Source organism: Canis lupus, chromosome 17 (genome assembly GCF_011100685.1).
Source record: "Canis lupus familiaris isolate Mischka breed German Shepherd chromosome 17, alternate assembly UU_Cfam_GSD_1.0, whole genome shotgun sequence".
In the NCBI taxonomy this organism is placed as follows: domain Eukaryota; kingdom Metazoa; phylum Chordata; class Mammalia; order Carnivora; family Canidae; genus Canis; species Canis lupus.
This window is the reverse complement of record NC_049238.1, coordinates 32,567,879-32,591,915: the sequence shown is the minus strand read 5'-3', so window position 1 is coordinate 32,591,915 and position 24,037 is coordinate 32,567,879. Positions and strand designations below refer to the sequence as shown.

General features: G+C 36.6%; 1 long non-coding RNA gene across 6 annotated transcripts in view; it reads right to left on the bottom strand.

Moving 5' to 3' along the window:
• Window positions 1-24,037, bottom strand: part of LOC119874749 — a 53,751-nt gene that overhangs the window by 5,896 nt on the left and 23,818 nt on the right. For 5 of the 6 annotated variants that reach the window (XR_005372341.1, XR_005372344.1, XR_005372345.1 and 2 more), the window contains one exon: window positions 22,291-23,951. The exons of the other annotated variant lie outside the window; for it this stretch is intronic. This is a non-coding gene — a long non-coding RNA (uncharacterized LOC119874749). Of the gene's footprint in view, window positions 1-22,290; window positions 23,952-24,037 lie in introns of those variants that run through there. 6 annotated transcript variants of the gene reach the window in all.

Below are 24,037 nucleotides of genomic sequence, written 5' to 3'. Positions count from 1 at the left end.
TGCTACTGAATTCAAATACTTTCTGAAGATATGGGGCTCACCTAAGGATATTGAATAAGAAGGTGGTAAGTGAGATTTACTTTTTAAGAAGACAACGCTAACAGCAACAAGAAGAACAGATTGGAAGGAAGAGAGCCTGTAGGGAGAGAGGTCATATAAGAGTCCATTCAAATAAACCTGGCAGGCAATGAGGGTCTGAACGAAGAGAACAGTAAGTAACTAGGAAGGGATTAACCAGAGAACTTTGATAGGTGTGCATCTGTGCCCAACTGTACCGCCCAGAGTTACCACTGGTAACTGGTGGAGCTTAAGTTGTTTTCACTGATAAAACAGAGTTTTAATATCAATTGTTCAGGAAAATTTAAGTAACATAACAAATGTATAAAATCGATCTCTTTTATAACAAGTTATGAATAAGTTTATGGTTCCAACTGTATGAATTATTGTTTCCAGAAAAGAACTATTTTATAATGGTGCCAGCAGTTGTTTTTCATTTTTTTACCATAACTTTTCCAGAATAAGTGCTAATTCTATTTGTTTCAAACTCTATTATTATTCAGTGTAGTAGAGCTGAGCAGTAGAGACTAAAGGAGCAAAAGGATTGCCATCCTACTACTCTCCTTTCTGGGGTACACTCTTAAAACTTTGGCATTTATTTTTCTGTTCTTTTTTTCCTTATGTTGGTGTTTTGTACACACATACACACACACGCACACACATACACATACAGGTTTTAAAATGTTTGTAAGTGGCACCATGCTATGTGTATTTGTGAGTTACTCTTAGGCTTTACAATTCTTTTTTTTTTTTTTTTAAAGATTTTATTTTTTTATGATAGTCACAGAGACAGAGAGAGAGAGAGAGAGGCAGAGACACAGGCAGAGGGAGAAGCAGGCTCCATGCACCAGGAGCCCGACGTGGGATTCGATTCCCGGGTCTCCAGGATCGCGCCCTGGGCCAAAGGCAGGCGCCAAACCGCTGCGCCACCCAGGGATCCCAGGCTTTACAATTCTTACTGGAACCTCTCCTTATAAATACAAAGAAAATAGGGATGCTTGGGTGGCTCAGTGGTTAAGCATCTATCTTTGGCTCAGGACATGATCCCAGAGTTCCGGGATCGAGTCCCACATTGAGTCCTTCATCGGGCTCCTGCATGGAGCCTGCTTCTCTTTCCTCTGCCTGTGTCTCTGCCTCTCTCTGTGTCTCTCGTGAGTAAATAGATAAAATCTTTTTTAAAAATACAAAGAAAATATTATTTTTACCCCTGCATAGTAGTATCCAGTTTTACCCCTGCATAGTAGGAAGATATACTAATTTATCTAAGTCTATCTCTTTTGATGGATGTTTAATCTTTTTTAAAAATTTATTTCTGCTGTTATAAACAATGCTGCAATGAATATATATTTGTTCACCATAAGTGGACTTCTGTCATATACTCTGAACAGGAGCATTGTTGCATCATTGGGATACACATTTTAAATTGTAATAGATACTGGGGCACTGTACCAACATATGATACCCCAATCCATGATACATGGGAATGCTATTTTGTTGCATCCAGCCAATAGTAGATATTGCCACTCAACTCATTCATTATAATTTGACAAGGGAAAACATTTTACTATTATTTCTTTATCCATTGCTTTGATCACTAATGAGGTCCAGTAACTTGTCTTATGTTTATTAATCTTTTTTCCTCCTGCAAATTTTCTGTTCATATTGTCTGTTTTTCTATTGAGTTGTCATTTTCTTCATTATTTCAGAAGCTCTTTATATTGTTGCTATTGGTTTTATTATGTATAGAAAAAAATATTTTGTCAATATTCGTTGCTCCTTCTTACCTGGAGTGTGGCAGTTTCTGTGATATAGAAGTTTTAAAATCTCATGTAATCAATTGTAAAACTTCTCAGTTTTTGATTTCCAGTCTTTATGACATGTTTGAAAGATATTTAATTTAAGTTTACTGCATTAATCAGCTCAGGCTTCCATAACAAACTACCACAGACTGGTGGTTAAACAACAGAAATTTATTTTCTCAGTTTCTGGAGGCTGGAAGTCTGAGATCAGGGTGTCAACCTGGTCAGTTTCTGGTGAGAGCTTTCTCCCTGGCTTACCGAAGTATACCTTCTCATTGTAACTTTACGTGCTCTTTCTTACGCATGTGCACTATGTGAGAGATGTCTCTCTCTTATAAGGCTATCTATGCTGTTGTATTAGGACTTCACCCTTATGACTTCACTGAATCTTAATTACATTCTAAAAGCCCTGGGGATTTGGGCTTCACCATACACATTTCTGAGGGACAGAATTTAGCCCAAAGCAATTACAAAGAGACATTCTTCTGATTGTTTTAAAGAGATATTTAATTCATCTGGAATTTTATTTTTATATATATATACAGAAGTAGTTTTGTGAAACATGGATCTAACTTATCATTCGATCTTTTCCCAATATTACTTACTTAATCCCATTCTATTCTCACATATTGATATGAAATATGAGTATTATAGTATAATATAATTCAATGGATGCATGAATTATTAGACTTTCTCCCATTCCATTAATTAACTAGCTTCAGCACCAGACACACATTTTTTTAATTCCTAAAGTATTACTGTATGCTTTGCCATTTATTAATTATCTTATGGGCATTTAAATTTTCTAGGCTATTTTTATCCAAACAGTTTTTGAAATCATTTTTAGAATTTATAAGATTTCACTTATGAAATAAAAAAGTTTACTGGAAATTCAAGCCTTCTTTTATATGTCTTTCAGTAAGTTAACATAGCTTAGGGAATTTTGCCCGCTTTAGGCAGGATTGTAATTAACCAGAACAAATATGGTCAGAAATCTGTCCCCCCACCTCTGGCAGGTCCACTGCTTCCTCTCTTCAGCTCCCATCTAAGCCATCCATGGCATCATCCCTCATAGGGCCAAGATGGCTACCAGAAGTGTGAAAATTCTACCACAAAGAACAGCCATTCTGAAAAAGAAGTATCTCTGTTCCAATAATTCCTGAAATTGTCTGTCATGATTTTCTTTTCAGAGCTCTTTGCCTTGTGTGAGCAACATGTGCAGCTCCCAGCTAGTCTCAGTCACCAGTGAGGTAGATTGCCCTGACTGCTCAAGTCCTGACTGAGCCTACCACCAAATGGATTGGGTTATCCCAACCTGCCCTACCCAAACTAGAAGTGGTATAGTTGTTCTCAAAGTAAAATCTAGATAACACTATCAGAATAAGAAAAAATTGGAGCCAGTAGTCAAAACAACAACAACAACAATAAAACACCTGTTCACTACCCCATGATAACCTTGTTTCCTTTATTTCTTTCTCATTTCCTTTCTTATACTGGATTGAACTTTCTTTGTAATATGTATCTTTATTTTCCTTTAGTAGTTTGGCATTTTAAGTCACATTTTTATCATTCTAGTGTATAATTTTTTAAATGATCATATACTAATATTACTTGACTGCTTAGAATCTGAAGCCCCATCAAATAATTAGAGATTCTCACAATGTGTGAATCTTCATGGAATCTAAAAAGTCAAATGTTTGTTCTCCCTGTACTCTGGCAACCAGGGGCAGGCAAGTGATCCATCTTCAACTAATTATATGTTTTTGCCTGGGATGTTGAATAGAAACAAGAAATAGGTATAAATTATAGTTCATTGTGTCAGTTGATGGTGGAGTCTAATACCAGTGGCAGCTGGGACAATGATAGTCCCAGTTTCTGTTTGCAGGATTAGCACCAGTGTGCTAAATAAGTGAGTTCAGTGATATGAGAGTGAATGTGCCTCTGGTCATAAAACCCCTTTTGGTTTCTGCCAATTTTCTGATCCTTCTTCTCCAATTTTCCTATTAGCTACCTAATAGCCTTTAAATCAATCCACTTCTGCCTATTTAGGCATAATGAGTTTATGATGGTTCAAACAAGGATCTTGACTAATAAAAATGTAATTTTTTGTGCATATTCCTAAATAGTTTTATCATGCATAGAATTACTTTTAAGTGGTGAAATAGAATAGGTGAATTAGGATGAAACATTATGACATAAAATTTGCTTAAATAAAGAAGAAATCATGTCTTTGGAAGAAGGCCACCAAACAAGAAATGCAAGAGATCAGGGTAAATGAGATGAAAAACTAGAAGACATTGAAATGTGAGTTGACAAAAAGTGAAATAGAAAGGAAAACAAAACCGACATGTGAATGTATAAAATGTTGTAGGGAACTACCATGGAGAAGGAAGTATGAAAATGGGAAAATAGGGGGATCCCTGGGTGGCTCAGTGGTTTAGCGCCTGCCTTTGGCCCAGGGCGTGATCCTGGAGTCCCGGGATCGAGTCCTGCATCAGGCTCCCGGCATGGAGCCTGCTTCTCCCTCCTCCTGTGTCTCTGCCCCTTTCTGTCTCTATGTCTATCATGAATAAATAAATAAAATCTTTAAAAAAAAAAGAAAAGAAAATGGGAAAATTGAGAAAAATGAAACAGAAAGAGATGAAAAGAGGATCAGGGAGTGTGTGGCAAATAGGAGATAGATAACCAAGATTATCGATTGGAGATAACAATGATGGCAGTCAAAACAATAACCAAACAAATGCTTAAACCATGCATTAAGAAAACTTTTCTATTGGGGTGCCTTGTGACTCAGTTGGTTAAGTGTCCAACTCTTGATTTCAGCTCAGGTCATGATCTCAGAGTTGTGAGATCCAGCCCTGTCAGTCTCCATGCTGAGTTCCAAGTCTGCTTGAGATTCTCTCTCTCCCTCTGACCCTCTCCTTGCTCTCTCACTCTCTCTCTCTCAAATAAATAAATACATATGTAATTTTTTTTAAAAGAAAACTTTTCTGTAATAAAAGATTTACCCTTCCACAGTGAATACTGAACTGTGAGTGTTCAAGCAACATGTCTTGGTAAAATTATTGAGATTTATATTAGATGGCTATATAAAAATTCAAGATATTTTTAAAGAGAGAATAATCAAGCTGATCTTCAATCTCTTCACAGAAATATACAATAACAGATACGGTGGAAGAATACTTACAAGATCTATTGCCAAAAAAAATTTCAGCAGACATGGTTAAATTGACAAAGAAAATATTATTCAATTACTACTACCATAGTGAAGAGAAATCGAATTCAATCCTCACAAACAAACTAAAGTTTTTTAGTACTGAGGCAAGCTAGTACAAAACTACTGACGGGCATCAGGAAGATGGTCAATGTAAGGACATAGGCCATCTGTGTTTGCAAGTTGGCACATGTTGAAGTTAAGCTCCCACTAGTCCACAAAGACAGGGTGATAGAGACTCTATGTTTCCTGATGATTACATTTCAAAGGGATGGCTTCCAGGTCCTTGAGAAAGACATTTCTGGGTTATAAAACTGGTAAGAGATTAGAAGAAAATTTACATTTCAAAGGGGGCAGAGAAAGAATATACAATTGAAAGTCTTTAAAGTAAATGCTCTAAGAAAAGAGAATTCAGGAGCCTATCATCAGGAAGAAACATTTTAAAATTCCTCTCAAACTGAGGGGAATGATATGGCTGTTTTGGTCAATATGAAGAAAGAAAAGTGTGACCTAAGAATTTTATATTTAACAGTTAGCCCTCATCCTGACCATCTCTGTGATGAGAAGAAAATTGGGTCCAATGGACAAGGGGGCTGGCCCCTGTCCTGGCAGGCGAGAGTATGGAGCATCCTTTCCTGACATATCTCTGATCCCCTTGAAGCCTGTACTCAGGTTGCCTTAATGTGGACTTGGGGGGAGCCAGGGGCCCATAGTGCCAGGGCAGCCTTCTAGCTGGCACTCACAGAAAGCCAAGCCTTCTTCCAGCCACAGGCCCTGCCCCTGTATCAGGGAGGAGAGGCCAGGTTCAAAGAGTGATGCTGCGGGTTGTTCTTCCAGCGCCTTGCAGAACTTGTTTATAATGTATTTAAATCAATGAAAATATATGAATAACAAGTTCAATTCTGACCTTTTTTGTCTAGCTTCCTTTGGTGAAAGGAAAACAAGGTAGAATGCAATTTTAAGGATATTTTACTAGGCTAATTATGAACATACAAGGACCTATAAAATATTGTTGCCATGAATCCTTGGCAGGCTTGAGGAAACTAGTAGAACTTCAGTCATTGTGGAGAGGTGACAATAGGAAATGTGGCAGGAAACCTGGTAGTGAAGAGCTGCTATAAGAAGTGGGATTCTGGGCAGCAGTGGTTTAGTGACTCCTTCAGCCCAGGGCCTGATCCTGGAGACCTCGGATCGAGTCCCACGTCGGGCTCCCTGCATGGACCTTGCTTCTCCCTCTGCCTGTGTCTCTGCCCCTCTCTCTCTCTCTCTGTGTGTCTCTCTGTCTCTCATGAATAAATAAATAAAATCTGAGAAAGTAAAAGAAATGGGACTCAAACAAATTAGGGGGCTTAGGTAGCAAAATGGAATTTAAGGAGTGTGTTCCTTGATAATGTGAAATGATACAACTAGTGAAACTAGGAAGGAGAAGAGAGGAAGAATATCAGACACAATTTACGTTTGATCATTGTCCCATCACTGATAGCTGGGAGGAAATAGGATAACACTTAAATCAAGAAACATAAGTTACTAATGCCAAGCATTACAAAAGTCAACTTTAAAAAGGAAGACATTTACTAAAATTGGATGATAGAGAATAGAATAAGTCCAGTAGTAAAAGGAAATAAAACATTTGATTCATTAGAACAAGGATCCCATGGATGCTATATGAACATTGGTACCTGTAGACACCATGGTCAATTATATCGCTAGAGAAAAACACCAGAACAAATTTAATAACTTTTTAAAATTTAAGAACAATACATACACAAAAGAAAAGAACATATACCCTATGGGGTTAAGTTTTTTAAAATTCGGAACATTTTTTAAAAATAAGCAACATCAGCACAAAAAGTAATAAATGCAGATATAAAGAGCAGAACTTAATAAAGTAAATTAGAATATGCAATAGAGCAACCTCAAAAGTCAGCATTAAAAACTAGTAAAATTTTTGAAATTATGGACAACTTTATGTTCATTAATGGAGGAAGTTAGATGAAATTGACAAACTCCACAAGAAACACAACTTAATATAAAATGGCATGACAAAATGAAAAATCTCATAAATTATCAGTGAAATTAAATTATAAATAAAAATTTTCTTTAATAAAAACTCTAGGATAATATAGCTTCACCAGTAAACTCTCCTAAACATTTTAAAAAGAAATACATCAATCTCATATAAATTCTTCCAGATAACAGAAGAAAACATCCCTAACTCATTTTATATGGCCAAAATAATTTTCATATCAAAAGCTGAAAGGAAAACTGTATGCTGATGTTTCTCGTGGACATACACACATAGACAAATCCTAAAATATGAAAAAAATAACTGCAACAGATCTTCATCAGAATACATTAATAACAAGACATTATGATCAACGTGGGTTCATACTAGGAATGAAAGGTTGGCTTAACAATCAAATCAATATAGTTCAACCATAAAATAATATTTTAAAAAAGAGAAAAATTATGTCAACATTTTAATATAGGCAGAACAAGTATTTGATAAAACTGAACTTCCATTCATGGAAACTAGGAATATCAAGAACTGTCAAATAAAATTAAATATCAAGAAAAAGTAATTGATAAATTTAGAGTACATTGGAGCACATCACTAATGATAAATGATGAATTGTTCTTTGCCTGAAATGGAGAATGAGACACAAATGCTCATTATTCATAAATCCATTCAACATTTTGCTTAATGTCCTAGCCCCAACAGTAAGAAAAAAGAAGATATAAAGCTGGAAATGAAGAGATAAAAGGTGCCATTATGCACAACCAATGTGCACATGAATATTGAAAATATAAGAGCTATAATAAATTATTACAAACTGATTTTTTTAGTGTTCCTGGATACTGTAATGAACAAAACAAATATAGTTTTCTAATGTACTAGCAATAAACAGCTTAAGATATTTTAAAATATGCCATTTTAATAACATCAAAACCAAAATATTTTCCATAAATCCATAATTATATGAAATATAAATCTAATGATAGATGAATAAGACCTCTATATAAGAAACCTACAAAATATTATCAAGAAAACCTTTAAAAGTGGAAGAATATACATGGCTTATAGATTTAAAACCTCAAAAGTTTACATAGGTCAAATCACTCTATACAACCCAGTGCATTCCCAGTCAAAATCTGAACAGGTGTGTGTGTGCGTGTGTGTGTGTGTGTGTACACAAGGTTGATTCTAAAATTTACATGGAAATGCAAAAAGCAAAGAATTACCAAGAAAAATGAAGAAAAAACAAATATGGTGACTTATTTTACCAGACATCAAGACTTACTATAGACTTCCAGTAATTAAGACCATGTGATATTGGTTCAAAGATAGACAAATATGCCAATGGAGCAAAATAGGGAATCTACAAACAATCCTGCTAATATGTGGGAATTCAATTTAGGGCAGTCTTTTCAATTAGGGCAGCTAGAGTAATTGGATAACCGTGTGGGAAAAAGTGAAATTTGACCCCTATTTCACAGCATCAGAAAATCAGTTAGTAATGAATTGTAAAAATAAACATAATAAGTAAACGCTCCTAGGCCATAAAACAGAAAACTATCTTATGAATTTATACTGCCTAAAATTTTCTTATATGGGATGCAAGACCATTACATATAAAGAAAAATTAATAAATTGGGCTACATTAAAACTTAGACTGTTTATCAAAAACATCACAGAGTAAAAAGGCAAGTCACAGTATAGGAAACCATTTGAAATATATATGCTTAATAAAGGACTCAGACATGAAATATGTATATTTTGAGAACCACCAAAAATTAATGAGAAAAAGAGAATAAATTATAAAAATGGACAAAAGGCTAGATATTTCATCAAGGAGAATGCCCTAATGACTAATAAGCCTATTATTCATCAATGGTTAATCATTACATAAATGCAAATTAAAGCCATGTTGTAATAAATATCTTAAAATATTTGGAAAATGAAGATACTCAGGAAATGTTTATGGGAGTATCAATTGGTTCAATCCTATAGGTAAGAGAGTTTGGCATTCTGTACTAAAGACAAAAATGTTTGTATACTATGACCCAGAAATTCCAGCACTATAATAGCCCCAAATTGGAAACAAACCAAATATCCTCCAATGGTAGAATGAGTAGTCACATTCAGTGGAAGAATGTAGAGAAAATAAAATAACTACAGCTATAAGTAAGAGTTGGATGTAACAGATATATCAAATTAAAGTAACAAAAGAATATATACCATATGAATCAATTTATTAAGTTCAAATCAGTTAATGAGATGTGTGAATCTTGAATTACCCTTCATTTGAACATTCCACCAGATCCTCATTTGAAAACGGTTTTATTATATAAATGGCACCCACATTTCTGTTAGCAATTAGATTTTTTATTATATGAACATATTGTGTACTAATCAATTGGAAGTATAAAAGATCTTAATCATGAAAGAACAGTAAAAGACATCCTTCTATGATTTTCTTCCTTTTAAATTTATTCTAGTATTATTTCTCATAAATAGAAATATATACGTTTTCATACTTTCATTTTGTTAATAGAATATTGTATCAAGTTCTGAAGAATTGAAATTCAGCATTTCAAAGGTTTTCTTTGTTTTTATGTTCACAGTGTAATAACTTGTCTGTTTTCTTCCCATATGAGAAACCTGTGTGCTGGGGCACCTGGGGGGTCAGTCAGTTAAGCATGTGCCATAGGCTCGGGTCATGATCCCGGGGTTCTGAGATTCAGTTCCACGTTGGGGCTCTCTGCTCTGTGAGGAGCCTGCTCCTCCCTCTCCCTCTGATTGCCGCTATGCCTGCTTGTGCAAGCTCTCTCTCTCTCTCTCTCTCTCTCTCTCTCTCAATAAATAAATAAATAAATAAATAAATAAATAAATAAATAAAATCTAAAACAAAAATCTGTGAGCTTAGTAACCTGAAGTCTTCAAACTCTTTTTTTTTTTTTTAGAGATTTATTTATGTATTATTTTAGAGAGAGAAAGAGTCAGGGGAACAGCAAAGCAGCAGATGGAGAAAATTTCCAGCAGACTCCTTGACTAGTGCAGAGCCTGACTTGGGGCTCAGGGCTGATCTCAGAACCTTGAGATCATGACCTGAGTTTAAACCAAGTGTTGGGGGAGAACTTGGGTGGCTCAGTGGTTGAGCATCTGCCTTTGGCTCAGGGTGCGATCCCGGGGTCCTGAGATCAAGTCCTGCATCAGGCTCCTCCAAGGAACCTGCTTCTCCTTTTGCCTATGTCTCTGCCTCTGTCTTTATGTCTCTCATGGATAAATAAATAAAATATATTTTTTAAAAAAAACAAAAAACAAAAACCAAGTTTTGGAAACTTAACTGATTTAGCCACCCAGGCACCCCCAAACTTTTAAAATTACAACTGAACAGTCTTTGTGGTCCATAAATAAATTCTGGCTTTCTCAACCCACCCACCCTTAGAGGACATTACATTATATCAAAAGATTTTTAGTTCAGAAATCCAAAGTGTCTGAATAAATATATTCAAGATGCAGAAAATAAGGTTGCCAGATAAAATACAAGAAGCTCAGTTAAATTTTAATGTCAGATAAACAATTTTTACTCTGAGTATGTCCATGCAATATTTAGAACATACTTAACCAAACATATAACTTATTCTTCTAAAATTCAAATTTAACAGTGTCATACACACACACACATGCACACACATGTGCACACACACCCACACCCACACATTAACTCTAGCAGTCCTAGCTGAAAAAAGGCTGTATTTTACTATAGATTTATACATAATTTCTACTATGTTTCTCTAACATCTGTCTCTTCTCTGTAAAAAGAACTTATGGTTATGACCTGAATTTCTATGTCTGTCTATAAAGGAATAGATAAATGAACAACCTAATTAACATTAATTCTATTCATATTTTTGCTTTGAACACTAATTATTTAAAGATTTAATTAAGACCTCGACTTAAAATTTAGTTCATGTGAGTGTTTAGATATCTTAGATTTGTAAAATGAAATATAAAACTGGTACATTTTAATTACAGTTGTAAAATGCACATACCATTTCATTTAAAAATGGAGAGAGAGAAACAGAAACAAACTAAGCAAAAAAGAAACTTACTTTGAAGTGAGGAGTAATTTTGCAAAGTGTTCCTTTCTACAACAAAGAGTAACCCACATTTTTTTATTTAACTGTTACATCTACAAGGAAGAAATATAACTCCCATAATCTTATACTTCTTATGAGGAATAGTAACTAGTGCCCCAAATCCCTGCTATTCAAGCAATCCTCCTTTAGGCAAAGACTACGAAGTACCATGTGTGACTTGATATTTTTTTTCAAGTTTTTGAGTTAAAAATTGAATTAATTTTGGAATTAATTCACTTTCTCTTTGGAATCAGATGACATTGATATAATAATTTAGCAATGTCTAGTTTTTCTGCTAATGGAACAAATACACAAACACCTTTCATACAGACATAAAAAAGCTTGAAATTAGAAATGAGTGAAATTTGGGGCAGTTGGGTAGCTCAGTCAGTTGAATGACCAACTCTTGGTTTCAGTTCAGGTTATAAGCTCAGGGTATTGAGATTGAGCCCTGTGTCAGGATCTGTGCTCAGCAAAGTCTGCTTGAGACTCTCTTTTCCTCTTCCACTGCCCCTTCTCCAATTTGCATGAGTGCTCTAAATAAATAAATAAAATCTTAAAAATTAATAAATCTATAATTCTTTGATCTAAATGAAAAATTATATACAGTGACATGAACATGTGCTTTCTGCAGCTCCACATGTAAAATTATTCTTTTTAAAAGTCTTCTTAAAATAATTATTAGCTCTTGAAGTAGATGCAAATGCTTATTCAGTGGATTTCCTTTTTTTCACATACCCAGGCACATCACACAGCCCTAGTGAAGAATGATAAATGTTGACAAATAATTTGTGCAATTCAGCACTAATCATTAACTTTCCAGAAAAGTTCAAATGTAGTACTTATTTTTTAAATTTTAAGTGCATTTGTGTTTTTTGAGCTCATTGCTGCTTTAAAGAGTATCTTTCAAAAGCACAAAGATCAAATATTATAGCTTTACACTAAAAAATCACTATGATAAGAGATTCCAGACTATTTTCTGTAAACTCTATGGTTGAACCACTTAGCCTCTATTTCCTGTAAAAATAAATTTTACATACAAGTGACCTACAATTTCCAATATTTTCCACTAACGCTACCAATTGGTTGCCTGGAGGCCTTGTGCACTTGAAGCCATTGACACAGGCCACAGCACAACTGGCTTTAGCATCAAGTGGCTGGAAGAATCAAGCAGAATGAAGTACTTTTTTCCATTTATCAACTGAAATCTAGCTTTTCTTGTCAACATGCACTTTGTTGTATCAGCAAGTACCTGCTGGCTCATACTTAGATGTCGATTAATTATGGAAAGATTTGGGGTAGGAGAAATGGTTTATTACAGGTCTTTTTTAAGATTTAATGACATGTTAAAGCCAGCATTCTATTCACTATACATGTCTTTGTGCCTTTTCTCAAACACTATTAGATAAGACCATGATAGAAACTAGAAGCACAAAGTCCAAAAGTATAATAAATTCTGATTTGTCCAAAGTCACCCATAAAGTAGGGTAAATCTAGGATTAAATACAGATGGCCTCACTTCAGAGCTCTTGAATTTCACAAACTTTTAGAAGTAAATGATAATATATGTGGCCTAATGCGTTTAAAGATCACTAAAAATGGACTATTTTGCAACATCCAGACAGACAGATCTATTTTTCTTCCTCCTAGCTAGATTCTTTGTCCTCACACTGGCTAAGAGTTTTACAGGCATCACAATCACTGGGCCAGTCCTTTGTAATGAGGATGAAAGACAGAGAACAATCCCAAAATACATTCTCTATCAGAGTATCAGGTCAGGATATAAACAGGTGGATTGGCAAAAAGAAAACGGGGAAGCTACCTTTAAAAACAGCAGACAAATCTCATAAGATAGCCCTCTGCTTTGCCTTGAACTGAATATCTAAAACCGCTGCTTAGAATTTTTACCTTTTTCACTCTACCATACTATTTTTGGTTTGCAACTATTGTGCCTGGATTATTAAATACTTTACTGAACCCTCTCTTCTTCTTTTCAGAAGTAGTCTTCAAAACATTGTCAGATTAATATTCCAAAAAACCTCTTTTGTATGAGCCACTTGTTTAGCTCAGAAGTCCTTAAGAGTTTCAGTACTATTCATAGAATAAAATTCACAATAAAGTTCAGGGTCCAACTAATCCTCTTGTCTTCCATAATCATCCACGGCTTCTTTCCACTATACTCCCATCTTCCTCTGCACATATGTATATACATTATATCCTTTGCTCCAAGAATACTAATGTAAATGGTCCCCAAGCCTGTCACCCACATTCATATCACTCTGCCCTCATTCTTACTATTATTTCAAGCTAAAATATTCTCCACCCCACTCTCCATATATAAAAGCATATTTCTTCTTACAGACGTGACTCAAGTCCCACTGCTTGCCTCACCATTTCTGACACAACATAGATCTTGTCTGCCTTGTACCTAAACACCATTGTTATTCATATTGCCTTGTGTCATATTTCACATAAATAAACTTTCTCTTCTCAAAATGAACAGCTTCTTCAGACAAAGACCATTGGATATACCTCACACAGATCTGCAGGTATAGTCAGAGCTTAGAGCTTATAGTCAGAGCTTATAGTAGACCGATGTTCTATTAATAAAACCCATTATTCATTGGTTACTTCTCAAATGATCAATTGTAGGGTGTGTTCATCTACCGCAAGATTGTGACATTTGAACTTTACTCTAGATAGAAAATCAGCACCATCACAGATTGAGTATCCAGCAACAGCAAATATATGAGAGATCTCTGTAACAAAATAAAATACCAAACTAGAAAAAACTTTTGAGGAACTTCTGATACATTTGTTTTCTGGGCTTTTAAACTATTTACAGTGGCTCTTCTTTCCATGAATTTACATTTCCTCATTCAAATTTAATGCAGAATGTGCTTGAATTGTTTCTCATGCCATTATTAGATTAGGTATTGGCTTATCAAGACTAAAATCTAAACTTAAAATAATTTTTATAAGATTGCTCTACAATTAAGATGCTCTACATGTGAAACCAGCAGAGCCCAAGGAGAAGGATAAAGGCAAAGTAACTAAAATAACGTTATACTTACTGTGTACATTATACTTACTGTGTGACTATGGATTACCCAGGTTTCCCAAAACTTAACTGTATCTGATCTAAAATCAGTCTACAATACTATATTCCATTTTCTTTTACCATCCTGATTGTATTGCAAGGATGCAGGCTACTAACTTCTCTTGAGGAAAGGAAGAGTTTATTTTGATATTTGGCTCCCACTGGTCTATATGGTTAAAAAGGTAAATGATAATGTAGTTCAGATGGCTTTCAGTGGAGTTGGGCCTTTCTCAACCAAAGTGAAAGTTTATAATTTTATCATTAAAAACGAGGCCAATGAAAGGATTTTAGTGTTCTATTAATGAAGAAAATAGAATATCTGAAAAGCAAGGAAATGAAGCTCTAAAAATTAGCAAATAAAAATCTCTATATTAGAAAAATCCAGACATACATTTTTATAGTTTCATGTTAGTTCAAATCTGTATTTCAGGAAATGAGGGGCAGATTTTTAAAAATATGGCATAGGAGGTAAAATAGCAAACTGGCATAAATTAAAGGCTATGATTGAATATACATAGAAGCAAATATACAGACACTGTCAAGACCAGAAGAAAAATAGGAAGTAGTAAAAGCTATGTTGTTGCATTGTAACATACATGGATCTGACTTAAATTTCCCCCTCTCAACACTGTCTTTATGTCCACCTATACCCGCTCTGTTCCCATTCACAATCATAGATTATATAAATGGTAGGCATCCAATTCAAACCTCTTTCTTTCTTTCTTCTTTCTTTCTTTCTTTCTTTCTTTCTTTCTTTCTTTCTTTCTTTCTTTCTTTCTTTCTTTCTTCTTCTTTCTTTCTTTCTTTCTTTCTTTCTTTCTTTCTTTCTTCTTTCTTTCCTCTTTCTTTCTTTCTTTCTTTCTTCTTTCTTTTTTTCTTCTCTCTTTCTTTTGTAGCAATTTTTAAAACATAAGTGTCCGTGCATATGTAGTCAGGTGTCTTTGGTCCCTGAAATTAATGGTTACACATCTGTACACCCCAAGTTATTCTCTGATTTAGGAATCTTTGTGAGTTTCTCAGATTATGCTTACCATGGTCTTCTTGCACCTGTCTTTTCCCAAACCTCTACACAAGAAGCAAACTTTTCTACTCTACTTGATGTCTTCTCTCTCTCTCTCTCTCTCTCTCTCGCTGCACAAAGTCCTATGTTTTCTCTTTAAGGCTTTGTTTCTATTCCCTAATGTCGAAAAACAAGTAAACTTTCTTCCCATACCCCCTGGCCAATCCTACAGAAAACATTCTTATCAAATGTAAGACCTCTTTGGGGGTTAGCCCCAGGCCTTGGAATTTGAGGTCTTGATTTATGTTGTCTTACCTCTAGAGTTCTAGAAGAACAATTCATATTGACTTGATTTTCAAGCATACAGTTTAATCAACATTTGTTAGATGGGTATCATGTGCCAAGCTCTAGGCTGGCTCTGGGAAAATAGAGGTGAGTAAGACAAAGACCACTTGCTCTGGTGGCCTACTGAAGGAGGTAGGCAAATTCATTCACTGTTTCCTCAGTGATGCCAAAGCAATAGCAACAGGTGGCTGTGTCAACAAGTACTTCTTGCCTTTGTGAGATCTGAGGCTGGGTTTTACAGCTGTCTAGCACAGCATTGAGACAATGCCTGCCAGCCATTTGACACAAAGCTGCTGGAAAAAAAGACCCTGCACCAACTTTTCTGCTCTGTTCCATCCTATTATCCTCCTTAGCTATAACTCCTTCTGACCGTGGACCTTTTTTTCCCTCTCCTTGTCACTGCATCTGATGCTGGTATCATACTTTCACACCTGACATTCTGCCACCGGTCTCTCTCTTTTCATCTCTCTTTGCCAAGAGGAGTGGTATGAATTCAATTGAGAGATGAAGCCATGGTGTCTTTATTTTTTAAGAAAGAAAGATTAGAGAAGAGAAGCGAGATTGAAAATGGAATATGCATCTTTAGAAAAGAATAACTCAGATTTCTAATTCAAGAAAATCAAGAAAAAATTATTTTTGAATCAGATTTACAGCTATATGTCCATCTACAAATGCTCAAGGTCATAAGCAGTCATTACCAAGAAAGGAAAATAGAGCCTCTATCGCATTTTCCCCTCTCCCTGGGTATTATTAGTCTAGTAACAATAAGATGCTAAGGAAAAGAATGTCCTTTACTTCCACGTTAGATCATCTTGACCCTCATTTACAATGATGCAAAATCCCCGATTTTGTCCTGTTCATTCAAGGCCAATATGCCAATGTTTAGAAACTATTGCATTCTTTTCAGAGCCCTTTTATAGCAAAGGTGTCCCACACACTCGCCTAAAAGTGTATTTATATAGTTGTAGCTGGCTCCCTGGGGAGGAGCCTAGTATCACTAGTTCAGGGCAGCAGTGATAGCTGTTATCTGGGAAAAGAAATAAGAATCAGGATGATACAGAAGGACGTGTGTGTAAATCCCCGGGAGGATTTGGGCAACTGACAGGCATTGTGTTAAATCTGCTACATGGAGCATAACATCGGCTAGAGAAAATATTGCAGATTTTGTCAATATCTGAAAAAAAATTATAGGTAAAAAAGAGAAAGAAGGGTGCCTAAGTGGCTCAGTCAATTAAGAGTCTGCCTTCAGCTCAGGTCATAATCCTGTGTCCTGGGATTGAGGCCTAGGGCTCCCTGCCCAGAGGGGAGTCTGCTCTTCCCTCTCTCTCTGCCCCTACCCCCTGCTCATGCCTCTCTCTCTGTCTCTATCCCAAATAAATAAATAAATAAATAATATTTAAAAAAAAAGAAAGAAAATAAAAATCCTTCTATCAGAGAATATCTGTCATACTAAAAATAGAAGTTAAAGCCTTTATAGGATTCTCCTCACAGGCCTTTATCAAGAACACACACCTGCTTCACTGAGTATTCTCCTTGTGGATGGATTTTAGTTCCACTGTGATATGTGCAATGACTGCTATTATCTTATGTGAGAATACATTTAAATGCCATGCCAGCTCAAATAAAAATAGGGGACATCTGGATGGCTCAGCAGTTGAGCCTCTGCCTTTGGCTCAGAGCGTGATCCCGGGGTCCTGGGATCAAGTACTCCATCAGGCTCCTTGCAGGAAGCCTGCTTCTCCCTCTGCCTATGTCTCTGCCTCTCTGTGTGTCTCTCATGAATAAATAAACTTAAAAATATTTTATAAATAAATAAATAAATAAATAAATAAATAAATAAATAAATAAATAAAATTAGACTCTGCTGTTAGAAGGAGTAGCATGCTACAAGGTTTGCTTGTTTAGCTTCAAATTTCCCTTAAGGTATATAATGAGCTGAGGTAAGAAGGGATCTATTATGTACTAGAGCTTAAAGTTGAATAATGACTTTCATTTCCTGGGTATGCTAAAATGAGAGCCTATGCATGTGTTCGTGTGTGAGTGTGTGTCTAGCAATAGACACCAATAGGTACACAGAAGCAATTTTGTTTATAACACTCCTTTCCTTGAGTTCACTCATGCATGTGGTAAATTACATGACCTGCAATGAATTCATGTACACTGGGATAAAAATATGCAAGGGTGGGAAGGCCCCTGGGAAGGTAGAAAGAGATGCTGTAAGTACAAGCACTGCTTATTGCCTCATCCTTTCTTGACCTTTTCTTCATTTAAGGTATTGCAAATACCCAGAGCAAGGCTATTAAGTTAGCAACATGAGAAATAGTCTCTCTTTTCATGCAGCTGAATGTACCTGGGAAAGTAACCCTAATTTACTACCTACACTAACGCTGCCAGAAAAAACTAGGGGTGGGGGGGTGGGGGCAGCCCAGGTGGCTCAGTGGTTTAGTGCCACCTTCAGCCCAGGGCCTGATCCTGGAGACCTGGAATTGAGTCCCACGTCAGGCTCCCTGCATGGAGCCTGCTTCTCCCTCTGCCTGTGTCTCTGCCCCCCTCTCTCTCTCCCTGTGTCTCTCATGAATGAATAAATAAATAAAAATCTTTTAAAAAAAAAAGAAAAGAAAAAACTAGGGGGTATAATAATGTGATTTAGGATCATTTATTCAAAGATCCCATTCATATTTTGTTTCTTTATCTCTTTGCTCCATTTGGTATTGAATAATATTTTACAACCTTCAAAAGGAGGGAAACAAATACTCCTCTGCCTCTAATACTCACTTGTTACTGCTAAGGAACAGAAATAAAAGTGCTCACAGTCGGCGAGACACAAACCAGAATATCTTGGGACCAAAGCCTTAATTTGAGTAAACATCATATTGTTTGGTTTAATCTGCAAATCAATCAATGATAGTTGATTGAAGAAAGGTTGCTTACCAATTGGATGAAGCTGGGAAGCAGGTTGTTGCTAACTCCAGGGGCATACATAAGCCCATCACCACCCTACAGAGTTGTCATCAGTGTGGGGTTGTGCGTGTAATGATGACTGTGCACTCGGCCACCAGACAGTCAGGACATGGTTGAGAGGCAAGTAGTCTGTGTGGGTAACACAATCTCATTCTATCCAGATAAACAGTCTCTAGGAAGACCAATGTATTCTCTAGTAGAAAGGAAAAAAGTCACCAAAAACAGAACACACACAGAGCTGCAGGGGTTGTGATCTTAGGGTCAGGGCAGAAGCTCAGGAGCTCTCCTAAGCAGTGACTGGCTAGTTGGAGTTTGTGATAAATCTAGGGCAGTGCAAATGCCAGAGTCTTCTCCAGACTCGACCAGAGCTTGACGGTCCCTATCCTCTTGTTAACCTTATAGGGTATGACATCATCAACCATTAGCAAATGCAGAGTGTGCAGTGCTATGGTCCTATGGCAGTCACTCTGATAGGTCACATGTTCTCCTGTCTCACCAGTTTGTGTGGCCATTCTATCTAAGAAGCACCACAAATGCTGTACACAACAGAGCCTTTAAGTAGCCACTTCTCCATCTCCAGAGGTTTAAAGGATTGGGTAAGAATTTGACTTTAATTTGCTTTGGATAGAGGCTAATTACAAGGATATGTGTTCATGGGGTCTTAGTTCTTTGGTACATGGGATTTTTTTTGTATACATTCCTCTAGGGCTTATCTTTCATTTCCTACTGTTCCCACCTTCTCATCTACTTGAGATCGGGTTTATCTGAAAGTGATTTTGGCTTATGCATCTATAATTATGCTTATTTAATTTCTCTGTAAGGATAGGAACAATGTGTTAGCCTTATCAGTGCAAACTTGGCACTTCTTACCATCAGATTTTCAGCTTCCATTAGGATCATAGCAAGCTAAGCTAGAGGAAGAAAAAAAAATAAACTCTTTCTAAAGGTCAGTCTTCTTAATTAAATGAAAACTCAGGCAGCAGCATTATAAAATGACATGACTATAGCCCGTGCTCTTTCTGAAGAGAACCTACAGAGTATCAAGCTGACCCTTCTGAAAGTAGGGCAAGCTGAATTATTTTCCGATGGGTAGGAGGCTACAGAATTAAAATGGTGGTTCCTTTTTTGCAAACAAATGGAATTGATTGTGAGTGACTATGGCCATAATGGAGGCTTCAAATCTTGCAGCTGTGCTCCATGTCCAGCCCACCTCATTCTCCCATCATTGTCTTTGACTTACTACGACTGGCTGCCATTTCCTTGCACTTTCTGCTTTTGCTACCACTGCCCTTCAGCCAAAGCCACTGTGGAGGGGAAATCAATAAAGAGGCTCAAAGCTAGGTGTTTTCACATTTAGGAGTTCATGTAAACCCTCGGAGGAAAAGGTATCACCATCTCTTTTCATAGAAGAGCAAACTAAAGTTCAGAGAGGTTAATAATTTTGCTCAAGTTCCCGCAGTTAGTGAATTGTCAGGCCCTGTCTCCAGTTGCCCATTCTCTTTCTATAAGAGCTAATTTCTCTGGTTCTGTTTCCACTGCCTATATTCAGGAATCTTCTGGATGGCATCTGAGGATGGCACTATACCCACTCAGTATCACAGCAAAGTCTACTCCATCTAAACTCTTAGCCTACCTCTGTCCTAGCCCTTTCCTGCTTTTGTTATTGTTTTCTAATAGATAAGACCACTTTTAGTTGGTAAGGAGCTCTGTGAAATCCTCACAAGAGTAAGTGAAGCCAAATGTTTTCCAAAATAGTAAGAAAACTGTAAGAATTAAGACTTCTCTACTTCGATGACCATATGATTCTGGCTTCAAATGAACAAAAGATTCCAATTAATTATACTTATTAAAACTCTTGGAATTGAAGGGTTGTTTTTTCAGAGATGAATATGTGTTGAGGTACAGCTGCCAAACTATACATCTCCATGGGGCACCATTTGCATTGAGCTCCAGGGAGAGTCATTGAGATAGTGTGATGTGGTGACATCTTCCAAAACAGAAGGTGGTGAAGTAATAAGATGTGAAGCAACGGTTTGCATCTCTAGCTGCAATTAGAATTGCCAGGGGAGTTTTTAGAATCAATGCCTGAACTTCGCTTGAGGCGATTAAGTCAGAATCTCTGGAGGGTGAAGGTAGGCATCAGTCATGTTTTAAACCCACGGGCTTAAACTGTGGGATCTGGAGCAATGGAACCTGATTTGGAATTCCAAATATTAAACTATCTAACCTTTACGCTCCTCTATAATATGAGGCTATGATTTGTTCTTACTTTATAGATCATGAATCTAACCCCATCATTGCTCTTCTAGTAAACATGTAAAAATGATGATCAGTTCTTCTTAAGAAAAAAAATCACTGCTTTTCTAATACTTTACTCTTTTGAAAAATCAAAGAAAAAAAAAAGAATACAAAGGTCCCCCTTTGTCTGTGGTTTCACTTGCCATGGTTTCTGTTACCTGCACTCAACTGCAGTCTGAAAGCAGATGATCCTCCTCCTGGCGATATCAGGAGGTCAATGGTAGTCTATTGTCACATTGTCTACGTCATTCACTTCACATGATCTCATCATATGGGGCTTTTATCATCTGAGATCATCACAAGGAGAGGAAAGGTGAGTACAGTAAGGATAAGATATTTTGACAGAGAGAGACTACATTTCCATGACTCTTCTTATAATACATTGTTACTATTCAGCTTTTAATTACTTATTGTTGGGCAGCCCTGGTGGCTCAGCGGTTTAGCGCTGCCATCAGTCCAGGGTGTGATCATGGAGACCCGGCATCAAGTCCCACGTCAGGCTCCCTGCATGGAGCCTGCTTCTCCCTCCGCCTGTGTCTCTGCCTCTCTTTCTCTCTCTCTGTGTGTCTCTCATAAATAAATAAGTAAATAAATAAAATAAATAAATAAATATTAATAATAATAATTACTTATTGTTGTAATCTCTTACTGTGTCGAATTTATAAGTTAAATTTTATCATAGGTATGTGTGTACATGAAAAAAACATAGCATATGTAGAGTTCAGTATATCCATAGTCTCAGGCATTCAGAGGGGGGTTTTGGAATGTATTCCCTGTGGATAAGGCATTGTAATATACTACCAATTAGGCCCAATCTTTTCTCAGAGATTAAAGAGATATGTAAAATAGATTATATAAGAGAACTCAGAAGATAATTCATCCAGTCAAACCTGCAGAAATCTTACTAAACTCTGAACATGCAGAGTCTACTAAAACCTAGCCAAGATCTGAAATGGAAACGCTGCCATTGGAGTTTTGCCCTTGGCTAATGTATCTTTCATTCTAATGATACTCTGCTTTACCTGGCTCATACGAATTACTTCAACTCTCTCAAACAGCATGCCTGAATTTATAGTGACCTGTTAGCTACCTGTAGTGACCTCAGGTACTTCATAGTTAACCTTCTCTTAAGCAAACCTCTTTACATTTTAAGCCCAACCAATAGCAAGTTCTATCAATAATGTTCCATAAAGGTCTCTCAAGTATGAATCCTCTTCTCCATCTTCTTTCCAAGGCTGAGAACATTTCTTTCTTGCACTGCTTTACTTACTACCAGTGTCTAATTAATCCTCTGTGTGCTATTAGAAATAACTTTCAAAAAAAAAAAAAAAGAAATAACTTTCAGCAAAACAAATACTCACAAACCACCCTCTGCTTTAAAATTCCCTTTATTTATGCTCTATTGCCTATAGAATCAGTCCAATGTCCTTAGGTCAGAGGACCTAAAATTCAGTTTTCAGAATCTTATTCCTACCCATCCCTTCTTTCATAAACATCCTGAAAGCATTCTGAATTCCACATCTCTGCACATGCCAATGTGTCATTGCATATGCTGTTCCCTTCACTTATTTTACTGTTCTCATATTTTTTGCCTCATTAACTCCTAATTATCTTTTAAGTCTGAGATCAGACACCATCCCTGTGATGTCCTTTCCTGACTCTTTCAAGCAGCCTATGTCCTTTCCCCTTCTGTGCTCTATAATATCTCACTTAACTCTGCCTAAATATGATTGATCCCAAATATCTTTCTCACCCAAAAGACAGAAGGTTCCTTAAGAAATCAGACTCACTAGACTGTGATGAGGGTCTAAAAAAGTGCTAGTGGAAACAAGAACTCAGACTATAGATGAATGAATGAAGTATTAAATGCATAGATGTTTCATTAAATGTGGATTGAAAAATGGAGCTTCATCCTTATGGAAAATCTTCATTGAAGCAGAAATTTTTTCTTCTCCCATATGCAGCATCAATGTGACCTGGAAGAGCCATGAAACGTCTGGGATTGATCTTGAGTTTAATTGTTGAGTTAAAGAGGAAAAAAAAAAAACTGTACTGCTCAGACGTTGGTATTGACGTAAATATAAAATTAAAGGAAGGAAATGTGGTGTAAGTCTATTTGTGACCGTCTCTAGTGCATAATGCTTGAATATGAATGATGAAACTTGGACATGTCAGATCATGGGGAAAAGGGGAAAAGTCCCTTGTGAACTTTGTTCTCAATATGTACTTTGCTTTTAGACAATGAAGATTGAACGAAGGATTCTAAGATGATGGGAAATCAGTTTGGAAACGTTTTCTTTCCCTGAAATTCCAGATTAATCACATTTTAAGGAAGCTAAATTACTTAATAAAAAGTGATCTTTACTGAGATGATTAAAAATTCGCTATTCATGACGCTCTGGGATGATGGCAGAATAGGAAGCACCAGGAATCTGTCCTCACACTTAGACAACACTACGCTGGAAGAATCCATCGGATGTAACTCTTTTTGAACTATGAACTCTATGGAAAGCTTGCAACTTCCAAAGAAAGGCATGGACAGTCTGTTTCAGCTCTTAGCACAGTAGCAGCTACCCATACCTACTCCCTGCTGCATGGCAGGCATTGAACATATTCCCAGAGAAGCTTACACACAGTTGGTGGAAGCCAAGTTGGGCAAAATGGACTCTGTCCTCCAAATATTAAGGATCTGTGTTCTGACCTCTGGTTGCTGCTGCTGCTGATCATACAGATGCAGACAAAGAGGTAGCAGTCATTATAGTTTTACTTATCCCCATTATTGCAAGTCCCTCCCCCTCTGGCTGATATGACTTCCAGCAGACTTAAAGGGCCACTTCCCCTTTCCTGTCTCCTCCTCCTCCTCCTCCTCCTCCTCCTCCTCCTCCTCTTCTTTTCTCTTTCTTCTTCTTCTTCTTCTTCTTCTTCTTCTTCTTCTTCTTCTTCTTCTTCTTTCTTCTTCTTCTCCTTCTTCTTCTTCTTTTCATTTTCCCCTTTTTGGGATCCAGACATTAAAGACTAGGACATTCAAAATTACTGCAAATATAGGAGATAATAGAAATTAACCACACATGCCCAGCAAAAGACCCAGAAAAGACCTGGGATGACTTTATATTTAACTC